At 41.6% G+C, this 14,513-nt stretch overlaps 1 protein-coding gene across 1 annotated transcript in view; it reads left to right on the forward strand.

Moving 5' to 3' along the window:
* agbl4 (AGBL carboxypeptidase 4) overlaps positions 1 to 14,513 on the forward strand; it is a 318,197-nt gene that overhangs the window by 219,561 nt on the left and 84,123 nt on the right. The window lies entirely within an intron of this gene.

Genomic DNA, 14,513 nt, shown 5'->3' on the forward strand with positions numbered 1-14,513 from the left:
GCTTCTTAAGAAGCTTCTTTGGCGGGATCTTAAGAAGGCAGTTAAGAACGCATCTGGGAAACACCCCTATCTTAGCGCTCCTTCTAAGCCGAACCCTTCTTAAAAGCCTTCTTAAGTCCTTAAGAACGAGCGAATCTGGGAAACGCGAATTAATTCGAGATCTTGAGAAAACAAAACAATAGTGTAGTCCAGACGCGTAGCCAGTAATGTAATGTATTTGTAACCCGGCCCGTATGGGATGAGCCTCTCCACACCCTGGGACTCTGCGTTGTGTTGTTTATGATGATGGAGGGCGGAGGAGGGACCAGTCGGACACGGTTGGTCGTTATATTGCGGCTCGGACCGCGTCGTGCTTTATTTCTCACAACGGCTGGCAGCTCAACCTTAAACAGTACCAGTAAACACTGGCGTGAGACAACAGAAAGATTAAAGGCTTGTGTTGTGTCCTTACTGGTTTCCACACTAACTGGTTGCCGGAGATCTGCGCAGTTTCTGTTGCGCGTGAGCTGTCCGTGGCACTGAAACAACAACCGCCCTTAATGTGATAATTTTCTGTCTGATGCAGGTCTATGTTATGCTGTACGTTAACACTTTATCGAGCCTACTGATTGGGTTCATCTGTAGTCGGCACTTTGTGCAATAAAATGATTTATTGTGCCGTGCGATAGAGCCGATACGCATGTTTTGTCTTTACTGTTGTATTGTGTACAGCCTTTATAAAACTCTGTTGGGAGAGCTTGTGTTAGAGGCAGTGTTTTGCTGTCATTTCCTTTGTAATGCATAATGTTGCAAAGTAAAATAGTCACTATTTTTCCAGTTTGTCTATATTTGTCATTTTTATAGTTCTACATTTTTACGAGTCCTTTTTCTGGGAAAAGATGGCCCATCCACTTTTGTACTGGCCCACCCGAAATATTATTTCTGCCTTCGCCACCGGGTGTCTCCATGGATACCAGATGATGACTGAGAGATGCAGATCAGCAGGATTGCGGGTCACTAGAAACTTTGTGTGTGTAGTGCAATCCGTTTTGGACCCAGAGGGAATACTACCAGTGGCGAAGGCAGAAATAATATTTCACACAAGCTCTCCCAACAGAGCTCTATAAAGGCTGCACACAATACAACAGGAAAGACAAAACATGCGTATCGGCTCTATCGCACGGCACAATAAATCATTTTATTGCACAAAGTGCCGACTACAGATGAACCCAATCAGTAGGCTCGATAAAGTGTTAACGTATAGCATAACGTAGACCTGCATCAGACAGAAAATTATCACATTAAGGGCGGTTGTTGTTTCAGTGCCACGGACAGCTCACGCGTAACAGAAACTGCGCAGATCTCCGGCAACCAGTTACTGTGGAAATCAGTAAGGACACAACACAAGCCTTTAATCTTTCTGTTGTCTCACGCCAGTGTTTACTGGTACTGTTTAAGGTTGAGCTGCCAGCCGTTGTGAGAAATAAAGCACGACGCGGTCCGAGCCGCAATATAACGACCAACCGTGTCCGACTGGTCCCTCCTCCGCCCTCCATCATCATAAACAACACAACGCAGAGTCCCAGGGTGTGGAGAGGCTCATCCCATACGGGCCGGGTTACAAATACATTACATTACTGGCTACGCGTCTGGACTACACTATTGTTTTGTTTTCTCAAGATCTCGAATTAATTCGCGTTTCCCAGATTCGCTCGTTCTTAAGGACTTAAGAAGGCTTTTAAGAAGGGTTCGGCTTAGAAGGAGCGCTAAGATAGGGGTGTTTCCCAGATGCGTTCTTAACTGCCTTCTTAAGATCCCGCCAAAGAAGCTTCTTAAGAAGCTCTTAGTGGGAGCTGTCCACCGCCGTGGTGCTGAAATATAAATCAATCGATGCCAGGCAAATCGATCACCCACCACTTTATCAGCGCTTAAGTCACCCCACACACCTGTGCAATAAGGCTACGTGTGCGTGTGTGTGTGTGTGTGTGTGTGTGTGTGTGTGTGTGATCACAGCTAACAGGTGTATCCGAGCAGTAATCAAGCCATTAACGCATATATACCCCACTGGCGGAACTCGTCCCGCGTGGTGGGCATCCTGATGTGTCTCCGGGCATGGCGCAGGAGGATCGGTGTCACGGCTGCCACACTCCGTGAAACCGGTGCCTTGCTGAGGCCGGTGCCGTCCCCCACCACCTCCAGGAAGCTCCCCACTGCGTAAAAACGCAGCGCGGCCAGGAGCTGCACCTCCGGGCTGAGGGCAAAATTGCAGCGGGTTGCCCTCTGGATGTGTTGTGACACGAGCGTGACGAGGCGGTGGATCTCCTCACGAGGAAGCCGGTACTGGACAGCCCGGTCCGTTCACTGAGACAGCATAGGCCTAAGTGTTATCTCGAAATAACGACTTAGTATCTCGAAATAACGAGATAGTATCTCGAAATAACGACTTAGTATCTCGAAATAACGAGATTATATCTGACAGTAAAAAATATTTTTTTTTTTTTTTTTTTTTACATAGGTGTGTTATCTCGAAATAACGACTTAGTATCTCGAAATAACGAGATAGTATCTCGAAATAACGAGATAGTATCTCGAAATAACGACTTAGTATCTCGAAATAACGAGATAATATCTGACAGTAAAAAATTAAAAAATTTTTTTTTTTTTTTTTTTTTTTACATAAGTGTGTTATCTCGAAATAACGAGATTTTATCTCGTTATTACGAGATACTATCTCGAAATAACGAGATTTTATCTCGTTATTACGAGATACTATCTCGAAATAACGAGATAACATCTCAAAAATTGTTTTCTTCACTTGCGGTTCAGGGCTTCCGTAGTTTTAGCCTTGCTTCCGACAGGATTTGGCAAAAGCCTAATCTACCAACTAGCCCCGCTACCGCTAGCTGCTGTAATACCGGTGATCTCGCTCCGAGCCGGGGGACAGCGGAGCCGCCGAAAGACCCGCATCAGCTCGTCTACTGCCCATAAAATCAGTGGATGTGTGTGGCTGAATGACATGAGGGGGGATAAGGCGTAAAAATAAATAATCTTGCAGAAAGCGAGAACTGGAGGAGCAAAGCAGCGAGCAACACTCTCTCACAGACACACACACACACACCAACACTGCCAGTAGACTGTGAGATGAAACTATAGTGCAGCCAGAGCCAGAACATGCTGCAGAAAAACGTTGCAGAAGCACAGCTGAGCATTTTTGTCTCAAAGTAGAGATGCTAGAGGGCTAGTCCGGCTATGTAAACATCCATTTCTGTCGCTCTACATACGTTGATAGACAACCGTAGCGCCCAATAAACGGTTCTGGAGGATCGTAAACCACGCCTCCTCTACGGAAAAATGAATGGCTGGTTTCCAGACTAATCTCATTTGTGATTAGTCTGCCGTTAGCCAGGCTATAGCATTGTCATATATATCACAGTTAATGTGAATTATGGATGCACCTTGCTCACCAAGCTAGTGTTAGCTGGTAGCTGAGCATTTGCTGTGCTAATGGTATCTGGCCACACCAGGCTGGTAACATGTGTAATCTCTCCAGTTCCATGTTCTCACCCAAATATGGTCACTCTGGCTCCAAAAACCAAGATGGCGACAGTCAAAATGCCAGACTCAAGGCTTCAAAACCGTAGTCCACAAACCAGTGGGGGATGTCACGTGACTATATCCACTTTTTTATGCCTTTTAAGTTTCCTACCAGTGCACATGAAATTATTTAGCCAAATAAAATTAAAATGTAAGTAACATTCTGGTAGTGGTCTGTGCAGTAAGTCTTTTTAGTTATACCACAGGAGGTGATATACCCATTCAAAATATTCAATGTTTAAATAAGTAAAATTAATTTTAAGTAATCTGCAGTATGGTGGAGAAATCCCTCACTATGAGGCAAATGTGTTTGCCAGCTACAAAAAAGACCTACAAGTCCAGGTAAACAGCCATGATTTGGACGGTAATACTTCATCTTATTAAAAAATAGGTGACAAGTGATGAATGAAATACTGAAATTAAAATTCTGATCTATTTCACACTTTCACCAGAACAGTAAACATGAAAATTAGGTTTCTTACCAGGATGGCACTTACAGTTTCTCAAATTGCCAGGAGGAGCAACAGTTAATAAAACAAACACACCATTAGGAAAATAGGGAGCCGTGGAAATTGGTTTGGCTGTTGATAGCCGGTTATTGCAGAAAGCTCAGCCGTCGGCAAGAAGTTTGTTGTCTGCCTACCACACTTATTATGGCCAACTAAGACAAGCACTAAACTCATAAACTGAGGAAGACAAATGAAATACATGTTTTAGTTCTTTTATTCCTTTATGTACAGGAAAAATTGAGTTTAAGACTTCCTTGAGCCTCGCTTTCACTCCTAGGAAGTATCTTTCTATTTGCACATACACATGTCAGAATATGCAATATTACTTCGAGCTAAATTGTCTGCAGTGTGAATGTGGGGTCAGCAGAGTTTTCTCTAATTTACACAATGCACCAGCCTGGCCTTCTCTCAGCCATTTAATAGCTTCCATTTCTTTAGATGAAAGTCTCCGGGCAGCCATCCAAACAGTATAGTGATATATCATGTATTTATGTCTTTGTTGTGGTGGTGCTGTTGTTTTGAATATGATGTATTTTCTCTTGGTCCTCTTGCAAATCGCATTCATGGAGTTCTGTCACATCGGTGTAGTAAGAGTTTCCCTCCCACCTCTAAATCCTATGAGATGCTCGCTTCATGAGACACGGGGAGAATATTTAAACTCTTGGCGGTGCTACCATCATCATTGACTTTGAAGAAAACACGTTTGTGTCAGAACATTAATCTTTCTTCCTTTATTCTTCCACATCAATGAAAAGTAACCCCTCATATGTATCAGTTTCTTTCTTGTTCAACTGTACAGACTTTCATCAGGTGATCTTAATCTGCCGGACAAATCCCTCCTTTGAATTTTGTTGAAACTTACACTCGTTCATTAAGCTTTCATTTCATCCTCATTTACCCCCATCTTTCTATAATCACACATCTTAGAGATGAGCAACAAAGATTTGGCCAACAAAGCAGTTGCATTTCTCTCTGTGCACCAATCTTAAGCACTATTTATCCATGTTCACTGTAATTTCTGAAATGCTAACAATGACCTTGTCCCTTATTTTGAAACAGAGAACAGTCTCTTTTTTTTTCTTTTTCAATTTGTGACACTGCTTTTAATTGTTGACATAAATAAACCAGTGGCAGCAGCAAGTCTATAGATTTTCCACTCTCCGCTGTTAACAAAAAGATGTGTTGTAGGTTACCGGGGTAAGCTAATCAATGAGGTTAGGAACACAGACTGTATATAAATATTGGACATAGTGACCATGACGTCACCCGTTGGTTTGCGGACTGCCCGTTGGAAGCATCGAGTTCAGTGTTACACGCGTCACCATCTTGTTTCTGATACGGGGAGCAGACCATATCTGGACTGTGGAGGAGGAGAGGGATCTGATCACTGACTACAGCCTCTCTACACCTCAACCTGAGAGAAGCTGCTGCTAATTCATGTTAGCATTAACTGGAGCATTAACTGGGATGTTAGTTTTGGCTAGCAAAAAACAAAAACAAAATGCATGTTACTTACCTCAGAAAATTGAACAGCGACTCCTTGGAGTGTCTGTTAGTCCAACCAAATGCTGAACAAGACATTATTAATGAACAAAACGTTCAAATAAACATTAAGTCATTAAGTGAAAATACAGTGAAAGGGTCAAAATTATGAGACCAAACCGGTAAACGTCCTTTTTTATATCTATATAACGTTATATATAACTTTATTGACATGTTGTCGTGGATACGAATCGATCTGCTTCTCTCCTGATGAAGACTTGCCTTCTTAGTGACCTGTCAATCAAAGGTCGCCACGCCCCTAATCATATGATTCTTTATCTTCTATTTTCTTCTAAATGGGACCGTTATTATTATTATTATTATTTTTTTTTTTTAATAGCGATTGAGACCGTAGTGTTGTCCTAAAAAAACATTTCTGAGGTAATAATTCAAGTGAGACGTTTTCAAATTTTGCATTGAAATGACTGGAAAGATTTTTTTTGCAGCCACTCTTAGCAACCACTTCTGGAATTTTCGGTAGAATGCAGCCTAAGGCACTTCCTGGTTTTCCTCGTTGCTCAGACTTGGAGGTTGCCGCTTGGTTAGGAATAATATGAAAGCTAGCACAAGCGGATTTAACTGTGGAAAATTTGGAAATAACAGCACAGAAGCTGAGCAATGTAGGACTGTGGACACAAATAGCGGACGCAACTCCCATGTTCTGCAGATAAAATTACTGTTTTTGCCAATGGTGTCTGGTGGCTTTGAAGAGAGCACAGATATAGGCTTCAGCTCTCCCAATGTAAAGAGCTGTCTGACTGCAAGTTAAAGCAATGATAATATTTTAAATATAGTGCACACTTATTATGATATTGATTTGTTTATATTTAATTGTTGTTGGCTGGGCCTTTCTTGTAGATAGCTAACACACATTTTGCAGCTGCCCCGCTTCCACAGCAGTCATTCTCTTCAGACGCCTTTGACAAAAACAGTCATTTTACCTCATAAAACACAGGAGTTGCAGGCTTTCTGCTGCCTCAATCTGTTGGTTGATTTAAGATTAAGATTAATTACTTTTATTAATCCCACAATGGGGAAATTCAACCTCTGCACTTAACCCATCCTTTTTTACATCCAGTGAACACACCATGCAAGGAGCATGATTTTGTTATTATGTGACTTTCGTTCTTAAACCAACATGGGGTCTGCAGTAGTAGATTGCTTATCTTTTGTGGTGGTAATCTGCTTCTCCAAATTGGTATCCACCATCGGTATACCTATGGGTAATACACACTGGGTATATGTGGGAACTGCATCATCAAGAAGGTTACATGGGAAAGAACTTATTAGAAGGGTTTGGGAAAATAGCAATTTACCCTAAACATTTATATTTATGTATATATACTCACCGGCATTTTGTCCCAAAGAACTGGCCCTTACTGGATATTTCCTCTTTTTCAGACATTTCTCTGTAAACCCTAGTAGATCCTATAATGATAATGATGATAAGAAACACTCAGACCTGCCAATCTGGCACCAACAACCATGCCACATTCCAAGTCACTTAAATCACCTTTCTTCCTCATTTTGATGCTCACTTTGATCTTCAGCAGGTCATCTTCACCATGTCTACATGCCTGAATGCATTGAGTTGTTCATACATAAATAACTGGTTGGTGAGTGTATATATTGTATAATACTTTAAGAAAGTGTGAGCTACATTCTCAAGCCTGGATAGAGACAGTGTTTTTATCCAGCCTTAGCTGACCCAGGGAAGGTGAAAAAGTCTGGAACAACCTGTATGCAGCCTCCTGCTTGTTACGCAGGCCTGTGGTACATACCTGAGCTGATAGAAATCTCTGGGTGGCTCAATCACTGCGTGGTTGACTGACTTTAAGGCCGGGGAGCTGCAGAGATTTGTTTTGAGTGGAGCACAAGACTTTGCACCTTTAAAGAGGGAGGGAGGGAAGACAAAAGAGAGAAAACAGAGAAGAACATTATTTATATATAAAAAATACTATCAGGCTTTTGTGTAAATGAGCAGCTGTGAAAACAACACTTCCTATTATTGCCCTAATTATATCCTTTCTCTGTGAATTTGCATATTTTATCTCCCTCCTCTTCATTATGGGAGACTATGCTTCCATTTTGATGTGGTTAAAAAAAGCACATAAAACAAACAAAGAAGGAGATGAAGGATGGGAGGGAGGGAGGGAGAGGGGCACGATGGCCGCTTCATATTGAGTATTTTCCAGTTGATTTTGTTGAAGGTTTCTCAGAAGCGTAGCTAAATAAGCAGCGGCATGCTAATGAATGGAGAACGAGTATGATAATTTACCAGACAAAGAATGGAGAGATAGGAACCAGAGGAAAGGGGAGTGAGGGGCAACACAATATTGAAAATATTTAGAAAATATTTGTCATTAAACAATTATTTAGAGCCTATATGCCTGAGGGTTCTTTTTTGCCAAGCCTATATTACTAATGCTTTGAGTAAATATTCCCTGAGTCGCAAATACCGTAATTTCACGCACTGTACACACAGCCAACCATGTGTTTCATGTTTTTGCATGCAGAAAAGGAGAGAGGGAGAGTGTGCTAAACTCAGAGGACAGTAAATGACAACAGAGAAGCGTAGACTCTGTCTGTCCTCTTTCTAAAAGGGCGATGTGACGGAGGCAGTAAACAGGCTGTGAACAGGCTGTGGGCTCTGAGATTATTTCTTTGTCACCAGCAGAGCCACCAGTGTTGCTGAGCACTGCTGTGGAGCAAATCCTCCTAGAGAGGACTGATTGGATTTTTGTTCCAGGGAGCCTTTTGTGTTAGCAGCATAGGGACTAGATAATAGAGGTTGATGCCACTCTGTCTCTGTGTTATGGCTGTTGGATTGAGTTTTTGGACTGTGTGTGTATGTGTGTGTGTGTGTGTGTGTGTGTGTGTGTGGCCAGGACATTGCGTCTCTAAACAACCACTATATCACTGTTATTCACAATTGCATCCCGTGCTCCAGAGCCTATAGGCTCCTTAATATCGAGGCATCTTACCTTACCATACCTGTGACTAATAGTATGGCTTTCACCGCTAAGGTGAATTGTTAATATGATAACCTGTCACTCTGCTAAATTGTTCATATGGAAATATTCTGTGCAGGTATACGTACGTTGCCAGGAGATATTGGCTGCCATGGTCAAGGTCATTATCAGCCTTTTCTCAGTCTTTGCCTCAGTCCTTCTGTCAGATCCACATATGCCCATTTGGTGTGTATGGAGAGGACTGTATGTATAAATAAAAATGTTATACATTATTAATTTCCATAGGGAAACTCTACTTTTAATTGCCCTGCTTTCAGTGGCAGATAAGCCTTGGTTTTTCTCCAGGAAACTTAAACGCAGCAGACACTTGAACCCAAGTCCTTTAAATTCAGGAAATTCTATATTCATTACACCGCCCTGCTGTCCTCTGTGTGTGTGTGTGTGTGTGTGTGTGTGTGTGTGTGTGTGTGTGTGTGTGTGTGTGTGTGTGTGTGTGTGTGACTTTGCACTCACCTCTATTGGAGACCAAGAAATGATACAGATTTTCACTGGCCAATTACAGTCAACAAGCCAGAGCAGACATTCAACAGAAATGATAATACTAGATTTTTAAATTGAGAAATTTGTCAGAAACAAATTATTGTGATAAACCTTGGAGGATAATTACATATTCATAGGTATTGATCAAAAATATTGTCAAAGATGTAGTCACCGAAAGGAAACAGTTCACCCCAAAATTGATGCTATTTATCAGTTTAGACTGTTGTGAAGTGTTGGAGGTCAAATAGATTTCTGCCTTCTCAGATATAATGAAACACTATTACAATTTGTTTGTTTTGCCCAAAAGAAAGACTTAACAACAATGTCTCTTTTCAGAAATCATGATCTGGCTCCCTGAGATATTCCACAGAGCTGGTTGTTGCAGCTTCATGTAGGAAAGAAAATATTATGTTAAATGTTATATGTTAAATGAAACAGCGTCTGTATATACAAGGCCAATATCTCCAAAACTCACATTGATAGATTGATAAATAGTACTACAGATAAGAGAAAGAATATGTTTTTATTTTATTTTGGGGTGGAGTGTCCCTTTTATATATGTGACAGTAAAAATTGCACCTTAAAACCCTCTGCAGCTGTCTGTCAGCAGCAGCAGCAGCTCAGTGAGAACAGAGGTGCAGACCGTTGTCAGGCTGTGTGTCTCAGGCCATGCAGCACCTGATTGCCAGATTTGTCTTGACTGTTTTCTCCTCCACAGAACTAAATGTGTCTGAGCAGTGACAGAGAGATAGACTGTGTTTCCCGTTGTCACATCAGCTGCCATCCTGAATCTGAAAGGCAGAGGAGATGCCACAGATTTAAATAGGTTTGGGTCAGCATTATTTAAGCTTAAACAGATGAAAATGTGTTTTGCATTTTTGTTCAATGGAGTTTAGATTTCGCTCGCTAAGATGAAAAGCAGATTTGGATATGAATTTTTTTTTTAAAAACACCAAATAGAATGAGGGTGCAAGGGAAAAAGCTTTGTGGCATAAACAGATTTTATTGTGCTTTAGAGACTCGCAGCTCTTTCAACTGAAATTAAAACAAGAGTAATAAAAGAGCAGCGCGTAATGGCAAAAAAATAAACGAATAAGACGACTGCTGGGTTTTGATGTGCTTCTTCAGATGCAGCAGCTGCACCAACAGTCTGTATTAAGCTCTGAATCAATCTTAACCTCCTTCAAGTGTACAGTAAGCTGCAGGAATGCTTCTGTGGAGGCTTTTATGATCTGTGGCCTTGCTTGTCCTTGACTAGTGTGTGTGTGGGTGTGAGTGTCTGGCTGGTCGGTGGTTAAGTAAAGGCTGCTAGTTGTCAAAGCACCTTGCCCCTCAACATGCCCCCCCCCCATCTGATCCACCAACCCCACCACCAGCGTGGAGCGAGCTGCTGGTTGGCCCGGGTTTTATCTGCTATTATCTGTCAGATGCTGTGCACCTGTGAGCCTGGCTGCCCCTCCGCATGACGGGCGGCTGTGGTCGCTCGTCCAATCCCAGTGGCTCCCCTGCTGTCAGCTACAGCAGCAATGAGAAGTTCTCTGGCTTCCTCCATCTCTTTCTGACAGCTACCCTGGAGGAAAGGGTAAGAGAAGCAATGGGAGGAGAAGGAAAAGGGGGAAAAATGCCATTAAGATGAGCTGTATTCCCACAGACCAAAGCCTGCCCACCAGCCATGTGCGGCAGCTCACCTGGCTGCCAGATAAGTGGAGATTAGAGGAGAGGAGACGGTGGAAAAGGTATTAGAGGCATAAAAAAAAATTCTCTCTGAAACCCGGGGACAGCCTTGATACTTTTAGGATTTCTTGTGTCGTGTGTGACATTTGATGCCGATGCAGAAAGGGCACAGAGACAGCTCGTCCACGCTGCTCTTACACAGATGGGGCAATATTCCGTCTTTTATATATTTGCTCTTTTTTGTTCCCTGTAGTCTGTTGTTCGACTTGCTGTTGCTACTGTATAAATTACGTTTTGTGAGTTCCCTATCTAGTTAGCGGAGAATAACAGTCTGGTGACAGTGGTGAGATCAATACAGGGCCGCAGTTGGAGGTAGAGCGGCTCTAATGAACTGAATTGACTGGTGCTGAAATATGATCAGTATTTCTGTGGTGGTCATTATGTTCCTTATGAAGAAGATCAATGTCTCCTGGGTGGATCACTGAGAATACACAGCATGATGGCAAGGCCAGCGCCGATACCACTCTAAATACTTAATGAAGGATTTATTCACAATACGGTTTGCCTCTGTGTGTGTGTGTGTGTGTGTGTGTGTGTGTGTGTGTGTGTGTGTCTTTATTTCTGTCTCTCTTTCAGTCAAAGGTCTGCTTTCAGTCCCTGCAGCATTAGTAACTGATGTGCTTGTATGAGACTCTGCTGTTCATTTCATGGGCTATCACTTTTTAAATTGGTGAATGCCTTCTTCATGGTTGATTAGTAATTCATGCGGAGCTAATTAAGAGGCATAATAAGAGAAAGACTGGTGACGTGCCTCTAACCAAAATAGGAAAACGATTTTACCCCGGACTGTAAACAGTTGTGATTGATCGTGGTGGCGCGTTGCCCATAAAAGACATTTGCGCTCCTCTGAATCTGTCATCTTGGAACCAGACACCCATATCTTCATTTTGCTCGGTGCTTTCCTGATCTTAGAGCATCTTTCCAGAAAGTTGCCTTAATGATCCCTCCGTCCCGGCTATCTAATGCCTGGCATCGTCATTTTGCTGGGTCTGTTGTCTGCTGCTGCTCAGGCTGGCGCTCGCCCCTGCCAACCATCATCACGCACACACCTGTACCAGCATCTGTCCATGCTGCAGATTGGCACAGGTGCTGCCTTTAGGTTGACTGTTTACGTGCTGTTAAGTTAATGCACACACCTCTAAGCACTGCAGATGTTTTTTTTTTAAATCTAAATTGCAAGACCTCATCTTATTCTCTTTTTCTCACTATATTTGTCTGCCACACATATTTACACTCATACACTGATTGGACGCATAAACAGATCGTTTATTTTATCTGTCTGTCCATCTGTCCGTTTGTCAGTGGGAACTCTTTATGATTCCAGGCGCAACACTGCAATGATGACGTGTGTACCCGCAGTCTAAGTCCATCATCAGCATCATTACTGCTATTATCCCGTGTCTCCCTTTAATACAGGCTAATGGATGACCAATAAAGATAGATGAGCCTGGCACTGTGGAGCTAATAGGCGGGACATGATGTCTGGCTTCTGTCCTGACTCTCCCCGATCAGCTGCCCCCATAGATAAAACATAGCTAAAATATTATCCTGAGTTATTCTTTTCACTTTAAAAAGCCTTGTATCTTCAGCCAATTAGCGTGGCAATAGTTTATACACACAACTCAAAACACAAAGAACTGTTTTTAAAAAAGAGCTGCTTGGTTTTATTAAATAAAAAGCAGCTGTGCTTTTTATTCTCATATGACCCATATCGATTTTTGTCTTGAGGCAGCACCCCTTAGTGGTCGTAGCAATAATGACGGGAGAAAAGCAGGGAACAAGGCGATGCAGAGTAAGACACAGAAAATCTGGACTTAGACCCAGGAGACCAGTCATCTTGTCTCCTAAAAACTAAAAGTCAACATTCTTAATTTAAGTTGACCTGTAAATGAAATTCTGTACGCTACTATGCCATGTTTCCACATCACAGTCATCTGCATATCTGCAACAGTAGTTGTATATGGAAGTTATTTTAACCCAAACCCTGTTCTTTTTTTCGAACCTTAACAAGGTTGCTTAAAACAATGATCTTGCACACAACAGAATAAATTAAACTGTTTTATTTCTTAAGATATTATACCAACTGTTGCGCATACGTTTTTGTAAGAAACCATACAAACCTGTTTATGAGGATATGTTGCAAAATGTTCTATGTGACAAAGGACCCATTGTAATTTCAGGAAGACTGCTGTTTAAGCACAGCCTTTACAAACACCAACACTTTCAAATAGATATCTAATTTGGCAAAAGTAAAAACATTTGTGTGACTGTACTATAAATTGGGGCATTAATAGCTTTAGTAAACCAATTATGCACTATATTTCCACTATGCATTAGACATCTGTATCTACAGCAACTACTGGAATTGATGCCACAGTGACCAATCAGCCTCACAGTTATAGATATAAATTTGCTCTTGTATTCGCAAAACAAGTGCACAAAACATTCATTCAAACATTGTGACTTGGTTGAAGCCGAGCAAGAGAGCTCAGGAATGCAGTGGAGCAACGTAGCATGAAATAATTACAGTGAGGAAAAAGGAGTACATGGGTTAACTTGTGAGACTTTTGGTGCATGAAAATAGTTCCCACAGAGGCTGGCGTGATCTACGGTACCTTAAAAAGACTGACTCAGAAATACAAAGTAGCAGTAAGTAGAGCAACTGTGCAAAATGCATTTGGCATGAATAGGAATTTTATTAGCAACGGGGTTACAGTCCGTTTTGTAAATTGTGATTTCAGGAACAACATGACAACAATAAAGATAATAATGAACTCCAAAAAACAGCCGACCACTTTCTATAGCAGTTGTTATGAAAAAAGGAAGATGTTTTCAGAGGGATTATCCTGGAAATAACATTGTCACATTCAGAAATGTCTGAAAAATGTAATACATTTGGGGAACTTTATTCAGTCTCCAGGCCCATCTTTGGTGCACCTACATTAACTTTTAACTTTTGGAGAAAGTTGTTTATTTTCGATTGAAATTACAGGAGAAACATTGCCCTTTAAACACTGGCCACTTAAAAAACAGAAAGCTCCAGAAACTGAGCAGCCTTATGTTGACAAGCCCAGACTTGAGGACAGGAGAGCCATTGAACAGAAGCTTAGATTAGCAGTAATCCTCTGTTCGACTTGTTGAGAAGCTGCTGAAATCTCTTGTCCATCACTCTTGTTCCTGTTATAGTTTGTGGGGCTCTGCCAAAGTATCAGTGCATGGATGTATATGAAATGACCATGACACAGCCTTAAAAAAAACTCTAATATGACCATTTATTATTATTTTATAAATTAGAAATTTTAAATCTTGGCTGTTCAAACTGGTGCTTCCTCAAAGAAAGTTGAAGCAAGCTAGTTGTCCATATCAGTGGCATAGCTGGCAGATGTAACCACTCGTATTGAAAACAGCCTAAACTACTGCTCCAATAACTGGCATTATGTTCTGAGAGTTATTGCGTTGGCTTTGTTTGTTTGTTTTTAAATTCTCTTGTATACATCTAACAGACTCTGAGACCGGTCATACAGCACAGTGAACAAACATCATGGGGAAGCTGGCATTTGCAACAGGCCTAATCATAACTAACTAAATGCCTGAAACTATGAAACGAAATATCAGAGAAGAAAAAAGGGCTCTATATAGTTCT

Source organism: Centropristis striata, chromosome 9 (assembly GCF_030273125.1).
Source record: "Centropristis striata isolate RG_2023a ecotype Rhode Island chromosome 9, C.striata_1.0, whole genome shotgun sequence".
Lineage (NCBI taxonomy): Eukaryota > Metazoa > Chordata > Actinopteri > Perciformes > Serranidae > Centropristis > Centropristis striata.